At 35.2% G+C, this 26572-nt stretch overlaps 1 protein-coding gene across 2 annotated transcripts in view; it reads left to right on the top strand.

Moving 5' to 3' along the window:
• Positions 1-26572, top strand: part of ppp3r1b (protein phosphatase 3 (formerly 2B), regulatory s1ubunit B, alpha isoform, b) — an 83829-nt gene that overhangs the window by 47546 nt on the left and 9711 nt on the right. The window lies entirely within an intron of this gene.

Raw genomic sequence — 26572 nt, 5'->3', positions numbered from 1 at the left:
TTCTAAAAACCTCATAATTTAGCATGTCCAAAAACTGGTCAAGAAGGCAATAGTATAGTATGGCGAAAAAAGTCAAATTTTGACCCCTCCTAAAAATGGCTGAAAACAATTTAGAATAACTTGTAGAGACGCGTTATAATACACAAAGTGGGATTAACGTCCAAAAAACGTTGAAAAACCTCATAATTTAGCATGTCCAAAAACTGGCCAAGAAGGCAATAGTATAGTATGGCGAAAAAAGTCAAATTTTGACCCCTCCTAAAAATGGCTGAAAACAATTTAGAATAACTTGTAGAGACGCGATATAGTACACAAAGTGGGATTAACGTCCAAAAAAGTTCGAAAAACCTCATAATTTAGCATGTCCAAAAAATGGCCAAGAAGGCAATAGTATAGTATGGCGAAAAAGTCAAATTTTGACCCCTCCTAAAAATGGCTGAAAACAACTTAGAATAACTTGTAGAGACAGCGTTATATAGTACACAAAGTGGGATTAACGGTCAAAAAAGGTTTAAAAACCTCATAATTTAGCATGTCCAAAAATTGGTCAAGAAGGCAATAGTATAGTATGGCGAAAAAAGTCAAATTTTGACCCCTCCTAAAAATGGCTGAAAACAATTTAGAATAACTTGTAGAGACGTTATAGTACACAAAGTGGGATTAACGGTCAAAAGGTTTAAAAACCTCATAATTTAGCATGTCCAAAAAATGGCCAAGAAGGCAATAGTATAGTATGGCGAAAAAAGTCAAATTTTGACCCCTCCTAAAAATGGCTGAAAACAATTTAGAATAACTTGTAGAGACGCGATATAGTACACAAAGTGGGATTAACGTCCAAAAAATGTCGAAAAACCTCATAATTTAGCATGTCCAAAAAATGGTCAAGAAGGCAATAGTATAGTATGGCGAAAATAGTCAAATTTTGACCCCTCCTAAATATGGCTGAAAACAATTTAGAATAACTTGTAGAGACGCGTTATAGTACACAAAGTGGGATTAACGGTCAAAAAGTTCTAAAAACCTCATAATTTAGCATGTCCAAAAATGGCCAAGAAGGCAATAGTATAGTATGGCAAAAAAGTCAAATTTTGACCCCTCCTAAAAATGGCTGAAAACAATTTAGAATAACTTGTAGAGGCGTTATAGTACACAAAGTGGGATTAACGTCCAAAAAGCGTCAAAAACCTCATAATTTAGCATGTCCAAAAAATGGTCAAGAAGGCAATAGTATAGTATGGCGAAAAAAGTCAAATTTTGACCCCTCCTAAAATGGCTGAAAACAATTTAGAATAACTTGTAGAGACGCGTTATAGTACACAAAGTGGGATTAACGTCCAAAAAAGCGTCGAAAAACCTCATAATTTAGCATGTCCAAAAAATGGTCAAGAAGGCAATAGTATAGTATGGCGAAAAAAGTCAAATTTTGACCCCTCCTAAAAATGGCTGAAAACAATTTAGAATAACTTGTAGAGACGCGTTATAGTACACAAAGTGGGATTAACGTCCAAAAAACGTCGAAAAACCTCATAATTTAGCATGTCCAAAAATTGGTCAAGAAGGCAATAGTATAGTATGTGAAAAAAAGTCAAATTTTGACCCCTCCTAAAATGGCTGAAAACAATTTAGAATAACTTGTAGAGACGCGTTATAGTACACAAAGTGGGATTAACGTCCAAAAAGTTAAAAACCTCATAATTTAGCATGTCCAAAAATGGTCAAGAAGGCAATAGTATAGTATGGCGAAAAAGTCAAATTTTGACCCCTCCTAAAATGGCTGAAAACAATTTAGAATAACTTGTAGAGACGTTATAGTACACAAAGTGGGATTAACGGTCAAAAAGGTTTAAAAACCTCATAATTTAGCATGTCAAAAAATGGCCAAGAAGGCAATAGTATAGTATGGCGAAAAAAGTCAAATTTTGACCCCTCCTAAAATGGCTGAAAACAACTTTAGAATAACTTGTAGAGACGCGTTATAGTACACAAAGTGGGATTAACGCCCAAAAAGCGTCGAAAAACCTCATAATTTAGCATGTCCAAAAAATGGTCAAGAAGGCAATAGTATAGTATGGCGAAAAAGTCAAATTTTGACCCCTCCTAAAAATGGCTGAAAACAATTTAGAATAACTTGTAGAGACGCGTTATAGTACACAAAGTGGGATTAACGTCCAAAAAACGTCGAAAAACCTCATAATTTAGCATGTCCAAAAAATGGCCAAGAAGGCAATAGTATAGTATGGCGAAAAAAGTCAAATTTTGACCCCTCCTAAAAATGGCTGAAAACAACTTAGAATAACTTGTAGAGACGTTATAGTACACAAAGTGGGATTAACGATCAAAAAACGTCGAAAAACCTCATAATTTAGCATGTCCAAAAAATGGTCAAGAAGGCAATAGTATAGTATGGCGAAAAAGTCAAATTTTGACCCCTCCTAAAAATGGCTGAAAACAATTTAGAATAACTTGTAGAGACGTTATAGTACACAAAGTGGGATTAACGTCCAAAAACGTCGAAAAACCTCATAATTTAGCATGTCAAAAAATGGTCAAGAAGGCAATAGTATAGTATGGCGAAAAAAGTCAAATTTTGACCCCTCCTAAAATGGCTGAAAACAATTTAGAATAACTTGTAGAGACGTTATAGTACACAAAAGTGGGATTAACGTCCAAAAACGTCGAAAAACCTCATAATTTAGCATGTCCAAAAATGGCCAAGAAGGCAATAGTATAGTATGGCGAAAAAAGTCAAATTTTGACCCCTCCTAAAAATGGCTGAAAACAATTTAGAATAACTTGTAGAGACGCGTTATAGTACACAAAGTGGGATTAACGTCCAAAAAAGTTCTAAAAACCTCATAATTTAGCATGTCCAAAAAATGGCCAAGAAGGCAATAGTATAGTATGGCGAAAAAGTCAAATTTTGACCCCTCCTAAAATGGCTGAAAACAATTTAGAATAACTTGTAGAGACGCGTTATAGTACACAAAGTGGGATTAACGTCAAAAACGTCGAAAAACCTCATAATTTAGCATGTCCAAAAAATGGTCAAGAAGGCAATAGTATAGTATGGCGAAAAAAGTCAAATTTTGACCCCTCCTAAAAATGGCTGAAAACAATTTAGAATAACTTGTAGAGACGCAGTATAGTACACAAAGTGGGATTAACGTCAAAAACGTCTAAAAACCTCATAATTTAGCATGTCCAAAAATGGCCAAGAAGGCAATAGTATAGTATGGCGAAAAAAGTCAAATTTTGACCCCTCCTAAAATGGCTGAAAACAACTTAGAATAACTTGTAGAGACGTTATAGTACACAAAGTGGGATTAACGATCAAAAAAGTTCTAAAAACCTCATAATTCAGCATCTACAAAAAATGGCCAAGAAGGCAATAGTATAGTATGGCGAAAAAAGTCAAATTTTGACCCCTCCTAAAAATGGCTGAAAACAATTTAGAATAACTTGTAGAGACGCGTTATAGTACACAAAGTGGGATTAACGTCAAAAAACGTCGAAAAACCTCATAATTTAGCATGTCCAAAAAATGGTCAAGAAGGCAATAGTATAGTATGGCGAAAAAGTCAAATTTTGACCCCTCCTAAAAATGGCTGAAAACAATTTAGAATAACTTGTAGAGACGCGTTATAGTACACAAAGTGGGATTAACGGTCAAAAAAGGTTTAAAAACCTCATAATTTAGCATGTCCAAAAAATGGTCAAGAAGGCAATAGTATAGTATGGCGAAAAAAGTCAAATTTTGACCCCTCCTAAAAATGGCTGAAAACAATTTAGAATAACTTGTAGAGACGCGTTATAGTACACAAAGTGGGATTAACGTCCAAAAAGCGTCGAAAAACCTCATAATTTAGCATGTCCAAAAAATGGTCAAGAAGGCAATAGTATAGTATGGCGAAAAAGTCAAATTTTGACCCCTCCTAAAAATGGCTGAAAACAATTTAGAATAACTTGTAGAGACGCGTTATAGTACACAAAGTGGGATTAACGTCAAAAAAGCGTTTAAAAACCTCATAATTTAGCATGTCCAAAAATGGTCAAGAAGGCAATAGTATAGTATGGCGAAAAAAGTCAAATTTTGACCCCTCCTAAAAATGGCTGAAAACAATTTAGAATAACTTGTAGAGACGTTATAGTACACAAAGTGGGATTAACGTCCAAAATGTTTAAAAACCTCATAATTTAGCATGTCCAATAATTGGTCAAGAAGGCAATAGTATAGTATGGCGAAAAAAGTCAAATTTTGACCCCTCCTAAAAATGGCTGAAAACAATTTAGAATAACTTGTAGAGACGCGTTATAGTACACAAAGTGGGATTAACGGTCAAAAAAGGTTTAAAAACCTCATAATTTAGCATGTCCAAAAAATGGTCAAGAAGGCAATAGTATAGTATGGCGAAAAAAGTCAAATTTTGACCCTCCTAAAAATGGCTGAAAACAATTTAGAATAACTTGTAGAGACGCGTTATAGTACACAAAGTGGGATTAACGGCCAAAAAAGGTCTAAAAACCTCATAATTTAGCATGTCCAAAAATGGCCAAGAAGGCAATAGTATAGTATGGTAAAAAAGTCAAATTTTGACCCCTCCTAAAATGGCTGAAAACAATTTAGAATAACTTGTAGAGACGCGTTATAGTAGTACACAAAGTGGGATTAACGTCCAAAAAGCGTCAAAAACCTCATAATTTAGCATGTCCAAAAAATGGTCAAGAAGGCAATAGTATAGTATGGCGAAAAAGTCAAATTTTGACCCCTCCTAAAAATGGCTGAAAACAACTTAGAATAACTTGTAGAGACGCGTTATAGTACACAAAGTGGGATTAACGTCCAAAAAAGGTCTAAAAACCTCATAATTTAGCATGTCCAAAAAATGGTCAAGAAGGCAATAGTATAGTATGGCGAAAAAAGTCAAATTTTGACCCCTCCTAAAAATGGCTGAAAACAATTTAGAATAACTTGTAGAGACGCGTTATAGTACACAAAGTGGGATTAACGTCCAAAAAACGTCAAAAAACCTCATAATTTAGCATGTCCAAAAAATGGTCAAGAAGGCAATAGTATAGTATGGCGAAAAAAGTCAAATTTTGACCCCTCCTAAAAATGGCTGAAAACAATTTAGAATAACTTGTAGAGACGCGTTATAGTACACAAAGTGGGATTAACGTCCAAAAAAGTTCTAAAAACCTCATAATTTAGCATGTCCAAAAATTGGTCAAGAAGGCAATAGTATAGTATGGCGAAAAAAGTCAAATTTTGACCCCTCCTAAAAATGGCTGAAAACAATTTAGAATAACTTGTAGAGACGCGTTATAGTACACAAAGTGGGATTAACGTCCAAAAAACGTCGAAAAACCTCATAATTTAGCATGTCCAAAAAATGGTCAAGAAGGCAATAGTATAGTATGGCGAAAAAAGTCAAATTTTGACCCCTCCTAAAAATGGCTGAAAACAACTTAGAATAACTTGTAGAGACGCGTTATAGTACACAAAGTGGGATTAACGGTCAAAAAAGTTCTAAAAACCTCATAATTTAGCATGTCCAAAAAATGGCCAAGAAGGCAATAGTATAGTATGGCGAAAAAAGTCAAATTTTGACCCCTCCTAAAAATGGCTGAAAACAATTTAGAATAACTTGTAGAGACGTTATAGTACACAAAGTGGGATTAATGTCCAAAAAAGGTTTAAAAACCTCATAATTTAGCATGTCCAAAAAATGGTCAAGAAGGCAATAGTATAGTATGGCGAAAAAAGTCAAATTTTGACCCCTCCTAAAAATGGCTGAAAACAACTTAGAATAACTTGTAGAGACGCATTATAGTACACAAAGTGGGATTAACGGTCAAAAAAGTTCTAAAAACCTCATAATTTAGCATGTCCAAAAAATGGTCAAGAAGGCAATAGTATAGTATGGCGAAAAAAGTCAAATTTTGACCCCTCCTAAAAATGGCTGAAAACAATTTAGAATAACTTGTAGAGACGCGTTATAGTACACAAAGTGGGATTAACGTCCAAAAAAGGTTTAAAAACCTCATAATGTAGCATGTCCAAAAATGGTCAAGAAGGCAATAGTATAGTATGGCGAAAAAGTCAAATTTTGACCCTCCTAAAAATGGCTGAAAACAACTTAGAATAACTTGTAGAGACGCGTTATAGTACACAAAGTGGGATTAACGTCCAAAAAACGTCGAAAAACCTCATAATTTAGCATGTCCAAAAAAATGGTCAAGAAGGCAATAGTATAGTATGGCGAAAAAGTCAAATTTTGACCCCTCCTAAAAATGGCTGAAAACAATTTAGAATAACTTGTAGAGACGCGTTATAGTACACAAAGTGGGATTAACGTCCAAAAAACGTCGAAAAACCTCATAATTTAGCATGTCCAAAAAATGGCCAAGAAGGAAATAGTATAGTATGGCGAAAAAAGTCAAATTTTGACCCCTCCTAAAAATGGCTGAAAACAATTTAGAATAACTTGTAGAGACGCGTTATAGTACACAAAGTGGGATTAACGTCCAAAAAACGTCGAAAAACCTCATAATTTAGCATGTCCAAAAAATGGTCAAGAAGGCAATAGTATAGTATGGCGAAAAAAGTCAAATTTTGACCCCTCCTAAAAATGGCTGAAAACAACTTAGAATAACTTGTAGAGACGTGTTATAGTACACAAAGTGGGATTAACGTCCAAAAAGGTTTAAAAACTTCATAATTTAGCATGTCCAAAAACTGGCCAAGAAGGCAATAGTATAGTATGGCGAAAAAAGTCAAATTTTGACCCCTCCTAAAAATGGCTGAAAACAATTTAGAATAACTTGTAGAGACGTGTTATAGTACACAAAGTGGGATTAACGTCCAAAAAACGTCAAAAAACCTCATAATTTAGCATGTCCAAAAAATGGTCAAGAAGGCAATAGTATAGTATGGCGAAAAAAGTCAAATTTTGACCCCTCCTAAAAATGGCTGAAAACAATTTAGAATAACTTGTAGAGACGCGTTATAGTACACAGTGGGATTAATCTCCAAAAAAGTTCTAAAAACCTCATAATTTAGCATGTCCAAAAAATGGCCAAGAAGGCAATAGTATAGTATGGCGAAAAAAGTCAAATTTTGACCCCTCCTAAAAATGGCTGAAAACAACTTAGAATAACTTGTAGAGACGCGTTATAGTACACAAAGTGGGATTAACGTCTCTACAAGTTAAAAAACCTCATAATTTAGCATGTCCAAAAAATGGTCAAGAAGGCAATAGTATAGTATGGCGAAAAAAGTCAAATTTTGACCCCTCCTAAAAATGGCTGAAAACAATTTAGAATAACTTGTAGAGACGCGTTATAGTACACAAAGTGGGATTAACGGTCAAAAAAGGTTTAAAAACCTCATAATTTAGCATGTCCAAAAAATGGTCAAGAAGGCAATAGTATAGTATGGCGAAAAAAGTCAAATTTTGACCCCTCCTAAAAATGGCTGAAAACAATTTAGAATAACTCGTAGAGACGCGTTATAGTACACAAAGTGGGATTAACGATCAAAAAGCGTCGAAAAACCTCATAATTTAGCATGTCAAAAAAAATGGTCAAGAAGGCAATAGTATAGTATGGCGAAAAAAGTCAAATTTTGACCCCTCCTAAAAATGGCTGAAAACAATTTAGAATAACTTGTAGAGACGCGTTATAGTACACAAAGTGGGATTAACGGTCAAAAACGTCGAAAAACCTCATAATTTAGCATGTCCAATAAATGGTCAAGAAGGCAATAGTATAGTATGGCGAAAAAAGTCAAATTTTGACCCCTCCTAAAAATGGCTGAAAACAATTTAGAATAACTTGTAGAGACGCGTTATAGTACACAAAGTGGGATTAACGTCCAAAAAACGTCGAAAAACCTCATAATTTAGCATGTCCAAAAAAATGGTCAAGAAGGCAATAGTATAGTATGGCGAAAAAAGTCAAATTTTGACCCCTCCTAAAAATGGCTGAAAACAATTTAGAATAACTTGTAGAGACGCGTTATAGTACACAAAGTGGGATTAACGTCCAAAAAACGTCGAAAAACCTCATAATTTAGCATGTCCAAAAAATGGTCAAGAAGGCAATAGTATAGTATGGCGAAAAAAGTCAAATTTTGACCCCTCCTAAAAATGGCTGAAAACAATTTAGAATAACTTGTAGAGACGCGTTATAGTACACAAAGTGGGATTAACGTTCAAAAAAGGTTTAAAAACCTCATAATTTAGCATGTCCAAAAATTGGTCAAGAAGGCAATAGTATAGTATGGCGAAAAAAGTCAAATTTTGACCCCTCCTAAAATGGCTGAAAACAATTTAGAATAACTTGTAGAGACGTTATATAGTACACAAAGTGGGATTAACGGTCAAAAAGGTTTAAAAAACCTCATAATTTAGCATGTCCAAAAAATGGTCAAGAAGGCAATAGTATAGTATGGCGAAAAAAGTCAAATTTTGACCCCTCCTAAAAATGGCTGAAAACAACTTAGAATAACTTGTAGAGACGCGTTATAGTACACAAAGTGGGATTAACGGTCAAAAAAGGTTTAAAAACCTCATAATTTAGCATGTCCAAAAATTGGTCAAGAAGGCAATAGTATAGTATGGCGAAAAAGTCAAATTTTGACCCCTCCTAAAAATGGCTGAAAACAATTTAGAATAACTTGTAGAGACGCGTTATAGTACACAAAGTGGGATTAACGTCCAAAAAACGTCGAAAAACCTCATAATTTAGCATGTCCAAAAAAATGGTCAAGAAGGCAATAGTATAGTATGGCGAAAAAAGTCAAATTTTGACCCCTCCTAAAGATGGCTGAAAACAATTTAGAATAACTTGTAGAGACGCATTATAGTACACAAAGTGGGATTAACGTCAAAAACGTCAAAAACCTCATAATTTAGCATGTCAAAAAATGGTCAAGAAGGCAATAGTATAGTATGGCGAAAAAAGTCAAATTTTGACCCCTCCTAAAATGGCTGAAAACAATTTAGAATAACTTGTAGAGACGCGTTATAGTACACAAAGTGGGATTAACGTCCAAAAAACGTCGAAAAACCTCATAATTTAGCATGTCCAAAAATTGGTCAAGAAGGCAATAGTATAGTATGGCGAAAAAAGTCAAATTTTGACCCCTCCTAAAAATGGCTGAAAACAACTTAGAATAACTTGTAGAGACGTTATAGTACACAAAGTGGGATTAACGTCCAAAAAAAGCGTCGAAAAACCTCATAATTTAGCATGTCCAAAAAATGGTCAAGAAGGCAATAGTATAGTATGGCGAAAAAAGTCAAATTTTGACCCCTCCTAAAAATGGCTGAAAACAATTTAGAATAACTTGTAGAGACGCGTTATAGTACACAAAGTGGGATTAACGTCCAAAAAACGTCGAAAAACCTCATAATTTAGCATGTCCAAAAAAATGGTCAAGAAGGCAATAGTATAGTATGGCGAAAAAAGTCAAATTTGACCCCTCCTAAAAATGGCTGAAAACAATTTAGAATAACTTGTAGAGACGTTATAGTACACAAAGTGGGATTAACGGTCAAAAAAGGTTTAAAAACCTCATAATTTAGCATGTCCAAAAATGGCCAAGAAGGCAATAGTATAGTATGGCGAAAAAAGTCAAATTTTGACCCCTCCTAAAAATGGCTGAAAACAATTTAGAATAACTTGTAGAGACGCGTTATAGTACACAAAGTGGGATTAACGTCCAAAAAACGTCGAAAAACCTCATAATTTAGCATGTCCAAAAAATGGTCAAGAAGGCAATAGTATAGTATGGCGAAAAAAGTCAAATTTTGACCCCTCCTAAAAAGGCTGAAAACAAATTAGAATAACTTGTAGAGGCAACGTTATAGTACACAAAGTGGGATTAACGTCCAAAAAACGTCGAAAAACCTCATAATTTAGCATGTCCAAAAAATGGTCAAGAAGGCAATAGTATAGTATGGCGAAAAAAGTCAAATTTTGACCCCTCCTAAAAATGGCTGAAAACAATTTAGAATAACTTGTAGAGACGCGTTATAGTACACAAAGTGGGATTAACGATCCAAAAAGCGTTTAAAAACCTCATAATTTAGCATGTCCAAAAATGGTCAAGAAGGCAATAGTATAGTATGGCGAAAAAGTCAAATTTTGACCCCTCCTAAAATGGCTGAAAACAACTTAGAATAACTTGTAGAGACGTTATAGTACACAAAAGTGGGATTAACGGTCAAAAAGGTTTAAAAACCTCATAATTTAGCATGTCCAAAAAAATGGTCAAGAAGGCAATAGTATAGTATGGCGAAAAAAGTCAAATTTTGACCCCTCCTAAAAATGGCTGAAAACAATTTAGAATAACTTGTAGAGACGCATTATAGTACACAAAGTGGGATTAACGGTCAAAAAAGTTCTAAAAACCTCATAATTTAGCATGTCCAAAAAATGGTCAAGAAGGCAATAGTATAGTATGGCGAAAAAAGTCAAATTTTGACCCCTCCTAAAAATGGCTGAAAACAATTTAGAATAACTTGTAGAGACGCGTTATAGTACACAAAGTGGGATTAACGTCCAAAAAACGTCGAAAAACCTCATAATTTAGCATGTCCAAAAAATGGTCAAGAAGGCAATAGTATAGTATGGCGAAAAAAGTCAAATTTTGACCCCTCCTAAAAATGGCTGAAAACAATTTAGAATAACTTGTAGAGGCAGCGTTATAGTACACAAAGTGGGATTAACGGTAAAAAAGTTCTAAAAACCTCATAATTTAGCATGTCCAAAAAATGGTCAAGAAGGCAATAGTATAGTATGGCGAAAAAAGTCAAATTTTGACCCCTCCTAAAAATGGCTGAAAACAACATAGAATAACTTGTAGAGACGTTATAGTACACAAAGTGGGATTAACGATCAAAAAGCGTCGAAAAACCTCATAATTTAGCATGTCCAAAAAAATGGTCAAGAAGGCAATAGTATAGTATGGCGAAAAAAGTCAAATTTTGACCCCTCCTAAAAATGGCTGAAAACAATTTAGAATAACTTGTAGAGACGCGTTATAGTACACAAAGTGGGATTAACGTCCAAAAAACGTCGAAAAACCTCATAATTTAGCATGTCCAAAAAATGGTCAAGAAGGCAATAGTATAGTATGGCGAAAAAAGTCAAATTTTGACCCCTCCTAAAAATGGCTGAAAACAACTTAGAATAACTTGTAGAGACGCGTTATAGTACACAAAGTGGGATTAACGGTCAAAAAAGTTCTAAAAACCTCATAATTTAGCATGTCCAAAAAATGGCCAAGAAGGCAATAGTATAGTATGGCGAAAAAGTCAAATTTTGACCCCTCCTAAAAATGGCTGAAAACAATTTAGAATAACTTGTAGAGACGCGTTATAGTACACAAAGTGGGATTAACGGTCAAAAAAGGTTTAAAAACCTCATAATTTAGCATGTCCAAAAAATGGTCAAGAAGGCAATAGTATAGTATGGCGAAAAAAGTCAAATTTTGACCCCTCCTAAAAATGGCTGAAAACAATTTAGAATAACTTGTAGAGACGCGTTATAGTACACAAAGTGGGATTAACGTCCAAAAAGGTCGAAAAAACCTCATAATTTAGCATGTCCAAAAATGGTGAAGAAGGCAATAGTATAGTATGGCGAAAAAAGTCAAATTTTGACCCCTCCTAAAAATGGCTGAAAACAATTTAGAATAACTTGTAGAGACGCGTTATAGTACACAAAGTGGGATTAACGGTCAAAAAAGGTTTAAAAACCTCATAATTTAGCATGTCCAAAAAATGGCCAAGAAGGCAATAGTATAGTATGGCGAAAAAAGTCAAATTTTGACCCCTCCTAAAAATGGCTGAAAACAATTTAGAATAACTTGTAGAGACGAGTTATAGTACACAGAGTGGGATTAATCTCCAAAAAAGTTCGAAAAACCTCATAATTTAGCATGTCCAAAAAATGGCCAAGAAGGCAATAGTATAGTATGGCGAAAAAAGTCAAATTTTGACCCCTCCTAAAAATGGCTGAAAACAATTTAGAATAACTTGTAGAGACGTGTTATAGTACACAAAGTGGGATTAACGTCCAAAAAGCGTCGAAAAACCTCATAATTTAGCATGTCAAAAATTGGTCAAGAAGGCAATAGTATAGTATGGCGAAAAAGTCAAATTTTGACCCCTCCTAAAAATGGCTGAAAACAACTTAGAATAACTTGTAGAGACGTTATAGTACACAAAGTGGGATTAACGGTCAAAAAAGGTTTAAAAAACCTCATAATTTAGCATGTCCAAAAATGGACAAGAAGGCAATAGTATAGTATGGCGAAAAAAGTCAAATTTTGACCCCTCCTAAAAATGGCTGAAAACAACTTAGAATAACTTGTAGAGACGCGTTATAGTACACAAAGTGGGATTAACGTCCAAAAAACGTCGAAAAACCTCATAATTTAGCATGTCCAAAAATTGGTCAAGAAGGCAATAGTATAGTATGGCGAAAAAGTCAAATTTTGACCCCTCCTAAAATGGCTGAAAACAATTTAGAATAACTTGTAGAGACGCGTTATAGTTCACAAAGTGGGTTTAACGGGAAAAAAAGTTCTAAAAACCTCATAATTTAGCATGTCCAAAAAATGGCCAAGAAGGCAATAGTATAGTATGGCGAAAAAAGTCAAATTTTGACCCCTCCTAAAAATGGCTGAAAACAACTTAGAATAACTTGTAGAGACGCGTTATAGTACACAAAGTGGGATTAACGTCCAAAAAACGTCAAAAAACCTCATAATTTAGCATGTCCAAAAAATGGCCAAGAAGGCAATAGTATAGTATGGCGAAAAAAGTCAAATTTTGACCCCTCCTAAAAATGGCTGAAAACAATTTAGAATAACTTGTAGAGGCAGCGTTATAGTACACAAAGTGGGATTAACGTCAAAAAGCGTCGAAAAACCTCATTATTTAGCATTTCCAAAAAAATGGTCAAGAAGGCAATAGTATAGTATGGTGAAAAAAGTCAAATTTTGACCCCTCCTAAAAATGGCTGAAAACAACTTAGAATAACTTGTAGAGACGCGTTATAGTACACAAAGTGGGATTAACGTCCAAAAAACGTCGAAAAACCTCATAATTTAGCATGTCCAAAAATTGGTCAAGAAGGCAATAGTATAGTATGGCGAAAAAAGTCAAATTTTGACCCCTCCTAAAAATGGCTGAAAACAATTTAGAATAACTTGTAGAGGCAGCGTTATAGTACACAGAGTGGGATTAATCTCCAAAAAAGTTCTAAAAACCTCATAATTTAGCATGTCCAAAAAATGGCCAAGAAGGCAATAGTATAGTATGGCGAAAAAAGTCAAATTTTGACCCCTCCTAAAAATGGCTGAAAACAATTTAGAATAACTTGTAGAGACGTGTTATAGTACACAAAGTGGGATTAACGTCCAAAAAACGTCAAAAAACCTCATAATTTAGCATGTCCAAAAAATGGCCAAGAAGGCAATAGTATAGTATGGCGAAAAAAGTCAAATTTTGACCCCTCCTAAAAATGGCTGAAAACAATTTAGAATAACTTGTAGAGACGCGATATAGTACACAAACTGGGATTAACGTCCAAAAAAGGTTTAAAAACCTCATAATTTAGCATGTCCAAAAAATGGCCAAGAAGGCAATAGTATAGTATGGCGAAAAAAGTCAAATTTTGACCCCTCCTAAAAATGGCTGAAAACAACTTAGAATAACTTGTAGAGACGCGTTATAGTACACAAAGTGGGATTAACGTCCAAAAAACGTCGAAAAACCTCATAATTTAGCATGTCCAAAAAAATGGTCAAGAAGGCAATAGTATAGTATGGCGAAAAAAGTCAAATTTTGACCCCTCCTAAAAATGGCTGAAAACAATTTAGAATAACTTGTAGAGACGCGTTATAATACACAAAGTGGGATTAACGTCCAAAAAACGTCGAAAAACCTCATAATTTAGCATGTCCAAAAATTGGTCAAGAAGGCAATAGTATAGTATGGCGAAAAAAGTCAAATTTTGACCCCTCCTAAAAATGGCTGAAAACAATTTAGAATAACTTGTAGAGACGCAATATAGTACACAAAGTGGGATTAACGTCCAAAAAAGGTTTAAAAACCTCATAATTTAGCATGTCCAAAAAATGGCCAAGAAGGCAATAGTATAGTATGGCGAAAAAAGTCAAATTTTGACCCCTCCTAAAAATGGCTGAAAACAACTTAGAATAACTTGTAGAGACGCGTTATAGTACACAAAGTGGGATTAACGGTCAAAAAAGGTTTAAAAACCTCATAATTTAGCATGTCCAAAAATTGGTCAAGAAGGCAATAGTATAGTATGGCGAAAAAAGTCAAATTTTGACCCCTCCTAAAAATGGCTGAAAACAATTTAGAATAACTTGTAGAGACGCGTTATAGTACACAAAGTGGGATTAACGTCCAAAAAACGTCGAAAAACCTCATAATTTAGCATGTCCAAAAAATGGTCAAGAAGGCAATAGTATAGTATGGTGAAAAAAGTCAAATTTTGACCCCTCCTAAAAATGGCTGAAAACAACTTAGAATAACTTGTAGAGACGCGTTATAGTACACAAAGTGGGATTAACGTCCAAAAAACGTCGAAAAACCTCATAATTTAGCATGTCCAAAAAAATGGTCAAGAAGGCAATAGTATAGTATGGCGAAAAAAGTCAAATTTTGACCCCTCCTAAAAATGGCTGAAAACAACTTAGAATAACTTGTAGAGACGCGTTATAGTACACAAAGTGGGATTAACGTCCAAAAAACGTCGAAAAACCTCATAATTTAGCATGTCCAAAAAAATGGTCAAGAAGGCAATAGTATAGTATGGCGAAAAAAGTCAAATTTTGACCCCTCCTAAAAATGGCTGAAAACAATTTAGAATAACTTGTAGAGACGCGTTATAATATAGAAAGTGGGATTAACGTCCAAAAAACGTCGAAAAACCTCATAATTTAGCATGTCCAAAAATTGGTCAAGAAGGCAATAGTATAGTATGGCGAAAAAAGTCAAATTTTGACCCCTCCTAAAAATGGCTGAAAACAATTTAGAATAACTTGTAGAGACGCAATATAGTACACAAAGTGGGATTAACGTCCAAAAAAGTTCGAAAAACCTCATAATTTAGCATGTCCAAAAAATGGCCAAGAAGGCAATAGTATAGTATGGCGAAAAAAGTCAAATTTTGACCCCTCCTAAAAATGGCTGAAAACAACTTAGAATAACTTGTAGAGACGCGTTATAGTACACAAAGTGGGATTAACGGTCAAAAAAGGTTTAAAAACCTCATAATTTAGCATGTCCAAAAATTGGTCAAGAAGGCAATAGTATAGTATGGCGAAAAAAGTCAAATTTTGACCCCTCCTAAAAATGGCTGAAAACAATTTAGAATAACTTGTAGAGACGCGTTATAGTACACAAAGTGGGATTAACGGTCAAAAAAGGTTTAAAAACCTCATAATTTAGCATGTCCAAAAAATGGCCAAGAAGGCAATAGTATAGTATGGCGAAAAAAGTCAAATTTTGACCCCTCCTAAAAATGGCTGAAAACAATTTAGAATAACTTGTAGAGACGCGATATAGTACACAAAGTGGGATTAACGTCCAAAAAATGTCAGAAACCTCATAATTTAGCATGTCCAAAAAATGGTCAAGAAGGCAATAGTATAGTATGGCGAAAATAGTCAAATTTTGACCCCTCCTAAATATGGCTGAAAACAATTTAGAATAACTTGTAGAGACGCGTTATAGTTCACAAAGTGGGTTTAACGGGAAAAAAAGTTCTAAAAACCTCATAATTTAGCATGTCCAAAAAATGGCCAAGAAGGCAATAGTATAGTATGGCGAAAAAAGTCAAATTTTGACCCCTCCTAAAAATGGCTGAAAACAACTTAGAATAACTTGTAGAGACGTGTTATAGTACACAAAGTGGGATTAACGTCCAAAAAACGTCAAAAAACCTCATAATTTAGCATGTCCAAAAAATGGCCAAGAAGGCAATAGTATAGTATGGCGAAAAAAGTCAAATTTTGACCCCTCCTAAAAATGGCTGAAAACAACTTAGAATAACTTGTAGAGACGTGTTATAGTACACAAAGTGGGATTAACGTCCAAAAAACGTCGAAAAACCTCATAATTTAGCATGTCAAAAAAAATGGTCAAGAAGGCAATAGTATAGTATGGCGAAAAAAGTCAAATTTTGACCCCTCCTAAAAATGGCTGAAAACAATTTAGAATAACTTGTAGAGACGCGTTATAGTACACAAAGTGGGATTAACGTCCAAAAAACGTCGAAAAACCTCATAATTTAGCATGTCCAAAAATTGGTCAAGAAGGCAATAGTATAGTATGGCGAAAAAAGTCAAATTTTGACCCCTCCTAAAAATGGCTGAAAACAACTTAGAATAACTTGTAGAGACGCGTTATAGTACACAAAGTGGGTTTAACGGGAAAAAAAGTTCTAAAAACCTCATAATTTAGCATGTCCAAAAAATGGCCAAGAAGGCAATAGTATAGTATGGCGAAAAAAGTCAAATTTTGACCCCTCCTAAAAATGGCTGAAAACAATTTAGAATAACTTGTAGAGACGTGTTATAGTACACAAAGTGGGATTAACGTCCAAAAAACGTCAAAAAACCTCATAATTTAGCATGTCCAAAAAATGGCCAAGAAGGCAATAGTATAGTATGGCGAAAAAAGTCAAATTTTGACCCCTCCTAAAAATGGCTGAAAACAACTTAGAATAACTTGTACAGACGCGTTATAGTACACAAAGTGGGATTAACGTCCAAAAAACGTCGAAAAACCTCATAATTTAGCATGTCCAAAAAAATGGTCAAGAAGGCAATAGTATAGTATGGAAAAAAAGTCAAATTTTGACCCCTCCTAAAAATGGCTGAAAACAATTTAGAATAACTTGTAGAGACGCGTTATAGTACACAAAGTGGGGATTAACGTCCAAAAACGTCGAAAAACCTCATAATTTAGCATGTCCAAAAAATGGTCAAGAAGGCAATAGTATAGTATGGCGAAAAAAGTCAAATTTTGACCCCTCCTAAAAATGGCTGAAAACAACTTAGAATAACTTGTAGAGACGCGTTATAGTACACAAAGTGGGTTTAACGGTAAAAAAAGTTCTAAAAACCTCATAATTTAGCATGTCCAAAAAATGGCCAAGAAGGCAATAGTATAGTATGGCGAAAAAAGTCAAATTTTGACCCCTCCTAAAAATGGCTGAAAACAACTTAGAATAACTTGTAGAGACGTGTTATAGTACACAAAGTGGGATTAACGTCCAAAAAACGTCGAAAAACCTCATAATTTAGCATGTCAAAAAAATGGTCAAGAAGGCAATAGTATAGTATGGCGAAAAAAGTCAAATTTTGACCCCTCCTAAAAATGGCTGAAAACAATTTAGAATAACTTGTAGAGACGCGTTATAGTACACAAAGTGGGATTAACGTCCAAAAACGTCGAAAAACCTCATAATTTAGCATGTCCAAAATTGGTCAAGAAGGCAATAGTATAGTATGGCGAAAAAGTCAAATTTTGACCCCTCCTAAAATGGCTGAAAACAACTTAGAATAACTTGTAGAGGCGCGTTATAGTACACAAAGTGGGTTTAACGTAAAAAGTTCTAAAAACCTCATAATTTAGCATGTCCAAAAAATGGCCAAGAAGGCAATAGTATAGTATGGCGAAAAAAGTCAAATTTTGACCCCTCCTAAAAATGGCTGAAAACAATTTAGAATAACTTGTAGAGACGTGTTATAGTACACAAAGTGGGATTAACGTCCAAAAAACGTCAAAAAACCTCATAATTTAGCATGTCCAAAAAATGGCCAAGAAGGCAATAGTATAGTATGGCGAAAAAAGTCAAATTTTGACCCCTCCTAAAAATGGCTGAAAACAACTTAGAATAACTTGTACAGACGCGTTATAGTACACAAAGTGGGACTAACGTCCAAAAAACGTCGAAAAACCTCATAATTTAGCATGTCCAAAAAAATGGTCAAGAAGGCAATAGTATAGTATGGCGAAAAAAGTCAAATTTTGACCCCTCCTAAAAATGGCTGAAAACAATTTAGAATAACTTGTAGAGACACGTTATAGTACACAAAGTGGGATTAACGTCCAAAAAACGTCGAAAAACCTCATAATTTAGCATGTCCAAAAATTGGTCAAGAAGGCAATAGTATAGTATGGCGAAAAAAGTCAAATTTTGACCCCTCCTAAAAATGGCTGAAAACAATTTAGAATAACTTGTAGAGACGCGTTATAGTACACAAAGTGGGATTAACGGTCAAAAAAGTTCTAAAAACCTCATAATTTAGCATGTCCAAAAAATGGCCAAGAAGGCAATAGTATAGTATGGCAAAAAAAGTCAAATTTTGACCCCTCCTAAAAATGGCTGAAAACAATTTAGAAAAATCTCTTAGAGACACGTTATAATACACAAAGTGGGATTAACGTCCAAAAAACGTCGAAAAACCTCATAATTTAGCATGTCCAAAAATTGGTCAAGAAGGCAATAGTATAGTATGGCGAAAAAAGTCAAATTTTGACCCCTCCTAAAAATGGCTGAAAACAATTTAGAATAACTTGTAGAGACGCGTTATAGTACACAAAGTGGGATTAACGTCCAAAAAACGTCGAAAAACCTCATAATTTAGCATGTCCAAAAAATGGTCAAGAAGGCAATAGTATAGTATGGCGAAAAAAGTCAAATTTTGACCCCTCCTAAAAATGGCTGAAAACAATTTAGAATAACTTGTAGAGGCAGCGATATAGTACACAAAGTGGGATTAACGGTCAAAAAGGTTTAAAAACCTTATAATTTAGCATGTCAAAAAAAATGGTCAAGAAGGCAATAGTATAGTATGGCGAAAAAAGTCAAATTTTGACCCCTCCTAAAAATGGCTGAAAACAATTTAGAATAACTTGTAGAGACGCGATATAGTACACAAACTGGGATTAACGTCCAAAAAACGTCGAAAAACCTCATAATTTAGCATGACCAAAAAATGGTCAAGAAGGCAATAGTATAGTATGGCGAAAATAGTCAAATTTTGACCCCTCCTAAATATGGCTGAAAACAATTTAGAATAACTTGTAGAGACGCGTTATAGTACACAAAGTGGGATTAACGGTCAAAAAAGGTTTAAAAACCTCATAATTTAGCATGTCCAAAAAATGGCCAAGAAGGCAATAGTATAGTATGGCGAAAAAAGTCAAATTTTGACCCCTCCTAAAAATGGCTGAAAACAATTTAGAATAACTTGTAGAGACGCGTTATAGTACACAAAGTGGGTTTAACGTTCAAAAAACGTCGAAAAACCTCATAATTTAGCATGTCCAAAAAATGGCCACGAAGGCAATAGTATAGTATGGCGAAAAAAGTCAAATTTTGACCCCTCCTAAAAATGGCTGAAAACAATTTAGAATAACTTGTAGAGACGTTATAGTACACAAAGTGGGATTAACGGTCAAAAAAGGTTTAACAACCTCATAATTTAGCATGTCCAAAAAATGGTCAAGAAGGCAATAGTATAGTATGGCAAAAAAAGTCAAATTTTGACCCCTCCTAAAAATGGCTGAAAACAATTTAGAATAACTTGTAGAGACGCGTTATAGTACACAAAGTGGGATTAACGTCCAAAAAATGTCGAAAAACCTCATAATTTAGCATGTCCAAAAAATGGTCAAGAAGGCAATAGTATAGTATGGCGAAAAAAGTCAAATTTTGACCCCTCCTAAAAATGGCTGAAAACAATTTAGAATAACTTGTAGAGACGCGTTATAGTACACAAAGTGGGATTAACGTCCAAAAAACGTCGAAAAACCTCATAATTTAGCATGTCCAAAAAATGGTCAAGAAGGCAATAGTATAGTATGGCGAAAAAAGTCAAATTTTGACCCCTCCTAAAAATGGCTGAAAACAATTTAGAATAACTTGTAGAGACGCGTTATAGTACACAAACTGGGATTAACGTCCAAAAAACGTCGAAAAACCTCATAATTTAGCATGACCAAAAAATGGTCAAGAAGGCAATAGTATAGTATGGCGAAAATAGTCAAATTTTGACCCCTCCTAAAAATGGCTGAAAACAATTTAGAATAACTTGTAGAGACGCGTTATAGTACACAAAGTGGGATTAACGGTCAAAAAAGGTTTAAAAACCTCATAATTTAGCATGTCCAAAAAATGGCCAAGAAGGCAATAGTATAGTATGGCGAAAAAAGTCAAATTTTGACCCCTCCTAAAGATGGCTGAAAACAATTTAGAATAACTTGTAGAGGCGTTATAGTACACAAAGTGGGATTAACGATCCAAAAAGCGTCGAAAAACCTCATAATTTAGCATGTCCAAAACTGGCCAAGAAGGCAATAGTATAGTATGGCGAAAAAAGTCAAATTTTGACCCCTCCTAAAATGGCTGAAAACAATTTAGAATAACTTGTAGAGACGCGTTATAGTACACAAAGTGGGATTAACGGTCAAAAAAGGTTTAAAAACCTCATAATTTAGCATGTCCAAAAATTGGTCAAGAAGGCAATAGTATAGTATGGCGAAAAAAGTCAAATTTTGACCCCTCCTAAAAATGGCTGAAAACAATTTAGAATAACTTGTAGAGATGCAATATAGTACACAAAGTGGGATTAACGTCCAAAAAACGTTGAAAAACCTCATAATTTAGCATGTCCAAAAATTGGTCAAGAAGGCAATAGTATAGTATGGCGAAAAAAGTCAAATTTTGACCCCTCCTAAAAATGGCTGAAAACCACTAAGAATAACTTGTAGAGACGCATTATAGTACACAAAGTGGGATTAACGGTCAAAAAGTTCTAAAACCTCATAATTTAGCATGTCCAAAAATGGCCAAGAAGGCAATAGTATAGTATGGCGAAAAAGTCAAATTTTGACCCCTCCTAAAATGGCTGAAAACCACTAAGAATAACTTGTAGAGACGCATTATAGTACACAAAGTGGGATTAACGGTCAAAAGTTCTAAAAACCTCATAATTTAGCATGTCCAAAAAATGGCCAAGAAGGCAATAGTATAGTATAGCGAAAAAAGTCAAATTTTGACCCCTCCTAAAAATGGCTGAAAACAATTTAGAATAACTTGTAGAGGCAAATATAGTACACAAAGTGGGATTAACGTCCAAAAAGGTTTAAAAACCTCATAATTTAGCATGTTCAAAAATGGTCAAGAAGGCAATAGTATAGTATGGAAAAAAAGTCAAATTTTGACCCCTCCTAAAAATGGCTGAAAACCACTAAGAATAACTTGTAGAGACGCATTATAGTACACAAAGTGGGATTAACGGTCAAAAAAGTTCTAAAAACCTCATAATTTAGCATGTCCAAAAACTGGTCAAGAAGGCAATAGTATAGTATGGCGAAAAAAGTCAAATTTTGACCCCTCCTAAAATGGCTGAAAACAACTTAGAATAACTTGTAGAGACGCATTATAGTACACAAAGTGGGATTAACGTCCAAAAAACGTCGAAAAACCTCATAATTTAGCATGTCCAAAAAATGGTCAAGAAGGCGAAAAAAGTCAAATTTTGACCCCTCCTAAAAATGTCTGAGAACCACCAAAAAAAAAAAAATCTGACAAAACAACACATATTAGCTTGTAGACAGGTCATGGTGTGGCATGTTCAAAAAATTGTCAGTACATCAAAAAAAAACATGACAGACCTTTATTGTCATTGCAGGTTACTTCTTTAGAGGTGTCCAGTTTGCAGCGTGACATAATTAATTTATTTAAATAAAAATAAGAGCGTTCACTTCAAAAGTACACACACATCAGCCCAAGCACAGCTTACCCACATTCATAACCACATACACATTAATACCCATAAAAACATATAAATATCAATTAAGAATCTAAATAAAAAGACGCCGTCATCGCACAAGTCAATTATTGCTCCGAGTCCAGAGAGTCCGCAACCTGTCTGTGCGTGTGCTGGGAGTCCTCGGTCTGCCTGAGGGGAGGGGGGTGAAGAGGAGGTTTCCAGGGTGTGAGGAGTCCTGCAGGATGTTTGTGGCCTCTCTGAGGAGGCGGCTCACAGGATGTCGCTCAGTTTTGGGACGGTCGAGCCAGCAGTCCCCTCACCTGTCTTCAAGGTGTCTGCAGGTCTCCTTTGTGCTCAGCAGCTCATACAGTACAACAGTGAGTCAGAGTGCTCACTTCTCTGCAGCGGGAGAAGCTGATCAGCAGTCTCTGGTGAAGCCTGTTGCATCTCAGGGTCCTCAGGAAGAACAGTCTCATGGCGCTCTCGTGATGGTGCAGGAAACAGAGAGAGGTCGAGGTCGCTGCGTCTCGTGCACTGCCATCTTGTACTATGCTGAAAAACGTCAAATTTTGACATGTTGAATTAACAACCAAAATGTCATAATTTAGCGGGAACAAAATTTCCTAAAAAGGCAATAGTATAGTATGTGAAAAAAAGTCAAATTTTGACCCCTCCTGAAAAGGCTGAAAACCATTTAGAATAACTCGTAGAGACGCATTATACTATACAAAGTGGGATTAACGGCCAAAAAAGTTCTAAAAACCTCATAATTTAGCATGTCCAAAAAATGGTCAAGAAGGCAATAGTATAGTATGGCGAAAAAAGTCAAATTTTGACCCCTCCTAAAAATGGCTGAAAACAATTTAGAATAACTTGTAGAGACGCGTTATAGTACACAAACTGGGATTAACGTCCAAAAAACGTCGAAAAACCTCATAATTTAGCATGACCAAAAAATGGTCAAGAAGGCAATAGTATAGTATGGCGAAAATAGTCAAATTTTGACCCCTCCTAAAAATGGCTGAAAACAATTTAGAATAACTTGTAGAGACGCGTTATAGTACACAAAGTGGGATTAACGGTCAAAAAAGGTTTAACAACCTCATAATTTAGCATGTCCAAAAAATGGTCAAGAAGGCAATAGTATAGTATGGCGAAAAAAGTCAAATTTTGACCCCTCCTAAAATGGCTGAAAACAATTTAGAATAACTTGTAGAGACGTTATAGTACACAAAGTGGGATTAACGTCCAAAAACGTCGAAAAACCTCATAATTTAGCATGTCCAAAACTGGCCAAGAAGGCAATAGTATAGTATGCCGAAAAAAGTCAAATTTTGACCCCTCCTAAAAATGGCTGAAAACAATTTAGAATAACTTGTAGAGACGCGTTATAGTACACAAAGTGGGATTAACGGTCAAAAAAGGTTTCAAAACCTCATAATTTAGCATGTCCAAAAATTGGTCAAGAAGGCAATAGTATAGTATGGCGAAAAAAGTCAAATTTTGACCCCTCCTAAAAATGGCTGAAAACAATTTAGAATAACTTGTAGAGATGCAATATAGTACACAAAGTGGGATTAACGTCCAAAAAACGTTGAAAAACCTCATAATTTAGCATGTCCAAAAATTGGTCAAGAAGGCAATAGTATAGTATGGCAAAAAAAGTCAAATTTTGACCCCTCCTAAAAATGGCTGAAAACCACTAAGAATAACTTGTAGAGACGCATTATAGTACACAAAGTGGGATTAACGGTCAAAAAAGTTCTAAAAACCTCATAATTTAGCATGTCCAAAAATGGCCAAGAAGGCAATAGTATAGTATGGCGAAAAAAGTCAAATTTTGACCCCTCCTAAAATGGCTGAAAACCACTAAGAATAACTTGTAGAGGCGCATTATAGTACACAAAGTGGGATTAACGGTCAAAAAGTTCTAAAAACCTCATAATTTAGCATGTCCAAAAAATGGCCAAGAAGGCAATAGTATAGTATAGCGAAAAAAGTCAAATTTTGACCCCTCCTAAAAATGGCTGAAAACAATTTAGAATAACTTGTAGAGACGCAATATAGTACACAAAGTGGGATTAACGTCCAAAAAAGGTTTAAAAACCTCATAATTTAGCATGTTCAAAAAATGGTCAAGAAGGCAATAGTATAGTATGGCGAAAAAAGTCAAATTTTGACCCCTCCTAAAAATGGCTGAAAACCACTAAGAATAACTTGTAGAGACGCATTATAGTACACAAAAGTGGGAATAACGGTCAAAAAAGTTCTAAAAACCTCATAATTTAGCATGTCCAAAAACTGGTCAAGAAGGCAATAGTATAGTATGGCGAAAAAAGTCAAATTTTGACCCCTCCTAAAAATGGCTGAAAACAACTTAGAATAACTTGTAGAGACGCATTATAGTACACAAAGTGGGATTAACGGTCAAAAAGGTTTAAAAACCTCATAATTTAGCATGTCCAAAAATTGGTCAAGAAGGCGAAAAAAAGTCAAATTTTGACCCCTCCTAAAAATGGCTGAGAACCACCAAAAAAAAAAAATCTGACAAAAACAACACATATTAGCTTGTAGACAGGTCATGGTGTGGCATGTTCAAAAAATTGTCAGTACATCAAAAAAAAACATGACAGACCTTTATTGTCATTGCAGGTTACTTCTTTAGAGGTGTCCAGTTTGCAGCGTGACATAATTAATTTATTTAAATAAAAATAAGAGCGTTCACTTCCAAAAGTACACACACACATCAGCCCAAGCACAGCTTACCCACATTCATAACCACATACACATTAATACCCATAAAAACATATAAATATCAATTAAGAATCTAAATAAAAAGACGCCGTCATCGCACAAGTCAATTATTGCTCCGAGTCCAGAGGGTCCGCAACCTGTCTGTGCGTGTGCTGGGAGTCCTCGGTCTGCCTGAGGGAGGGGGTGAAGAGGAGGTTTCAGGGTGTGAGGAGTCCTGCAGGATGTTTGTGGCCTCTCTGAGGAGGCGGCTCACAGGATGTCGCTCAGTTTTGGGACGGTCGAGCCAGCAGTCCCTCACCTGTCTTCAAGGTGTCTGCAGGTCTCCTTTGTGCTCAGCAGCTCATACAGTACAACAGTGAGTCAGAGTGCTCACTTCTCTGCAGCGGGAGAAGCTGATCAGCAGTCTCTGGTGAAGCCTGTTGCATCTCAGGGTCCTCAGGAAGAACAGTCTCTGCGGCGCTCTCGTGATGGTGCAGGAAACAGAGAGAGGTCGAGGTCGCTGCGTCTACGTGCACTGCCATCTTGTACTATGCTGAAAAACGTCAAATTTTGACATGTTGAATTAACAACCAAAAATGTCATAATTTAGCGGGAACAAAAATTTCCTAAAAAGGCAATAGTATAGTATGACGAAAAAAGTCAAATTTTGACCCCTCCTGAAAAAGGCTGAAAACCATTTAGAATAACTCGTAGAGACGCATTATACTATACAAAGTGGGATTAACGGCCAAAAAAGTTCTAAAAACCTCATAATTTAGCATGTCCAAAAAATGGTCAAAGAAGGCAATAGTATAGTATGGCGAAAAAAGTCAAATTTTGACCCCTCCTAAAAATGGCTGAAAACAATTTAGAATAACTTGTAGAGACGCATTATAGTACACAAACTGGGATTAACGTCCAAAAAGCGTCCGAAAAACCTCATAATTTAGCATGACCAAAAATGGTCAAGAAGGCAATAGTATAGTATGGCGAAAATAGTCAAATTTTGACCCCTCCTAAAAATGGCTGAAAACAATTTAGAATAACTTGTAGAGACGCGTTATAGTACACAAAGTGGGATTAACGGTCAAAAAAGGTTTAAAAACCTCATAATTTAGCATGTCCAAAAAATGGCCACGAAGGCAATAGTATAGTATGGCGAAAAAAGTCAAATTTTGACCCCTCCTAAAAATGGCTGAAAACAATTTAGAATAACTTGTAGAGACGCGTTATAGTACACAAAGTGGGATTAACGTCCAAAAAACGTCGAAAAACCTCATAATTTAGCATGTCCAAAAACTGGCCAAGAAGGCAATAGTATAGTATGCCGAAAAAAGTCAAATTTTGACCCCTCCTAAAAATGGCTGAAAACAATTTAGAATAACTTGTAGAGACGCGTTATAGTACACAAAGTGGGATTAACGGTCAAAAAAGGTTTCAAAACCTCATAATTTAGCATGTCCAAAAATTGGTCAAGAAGGCAATAGTATAGTATGGCGAAAAAAGTCAAATTTTGACCCCTCCTAAAAATGGCTGAAAACAATTTAGAATAACTTGTAGAGACGCAATATAGTACACAAAGTGGGATTAACGTCCAAAAAACGTCGAAAAACCTCATAATTTAGCATGTCCAAAAATTGGTCAAGAAGGCAAAAGTATAGTATGGCGAAAAAGTCAAATTTTGACCCCTCCTAAAAATGGCTGAAAACCACTAAGAATAACTTGTAGAGACGCATTATAGTACACAAAGTGGGATTAACGGTCAAAAAAGTTCTAAAAACCTCATAATTTAGCATGTCCAAAAAATGGCCAAGAAGGCAATAGTATAGTATGGCGAAAAAAGTCAAATTTTGACCCCTCCTAAAAATGGCTGAAAACCACTAAGAATAACTTGTAGAGACGCATTATAGTACACAAAGTGGGATTAACGGTCAAAAAAGTTCTAAAAACCTCATAATTTAGCATGTCCAAAAAATGGCCAAGAAGGCAATAGTATAGTATAGCGAA

Source organism: Plectropomus leopardus, chromosome 3, assembly GCF_026936395.1.
Source record: "Plectropomus leopardus strain MGB_pleo_1.0 chromosome 3, ASM2693639v1, whole genome shotgun sequence".
Classification (NCBI taxonomy): Eukaryota; Metazoa; Chordata; class Actinopteri; order Perciformes; family Serranidae; genus Plectropomus; species Plectropomus leopardus.
Note: the sequence above shows the minus strand (reverse complement) of the source record. Positions and strands in the feature narration are given on the sequence as shown.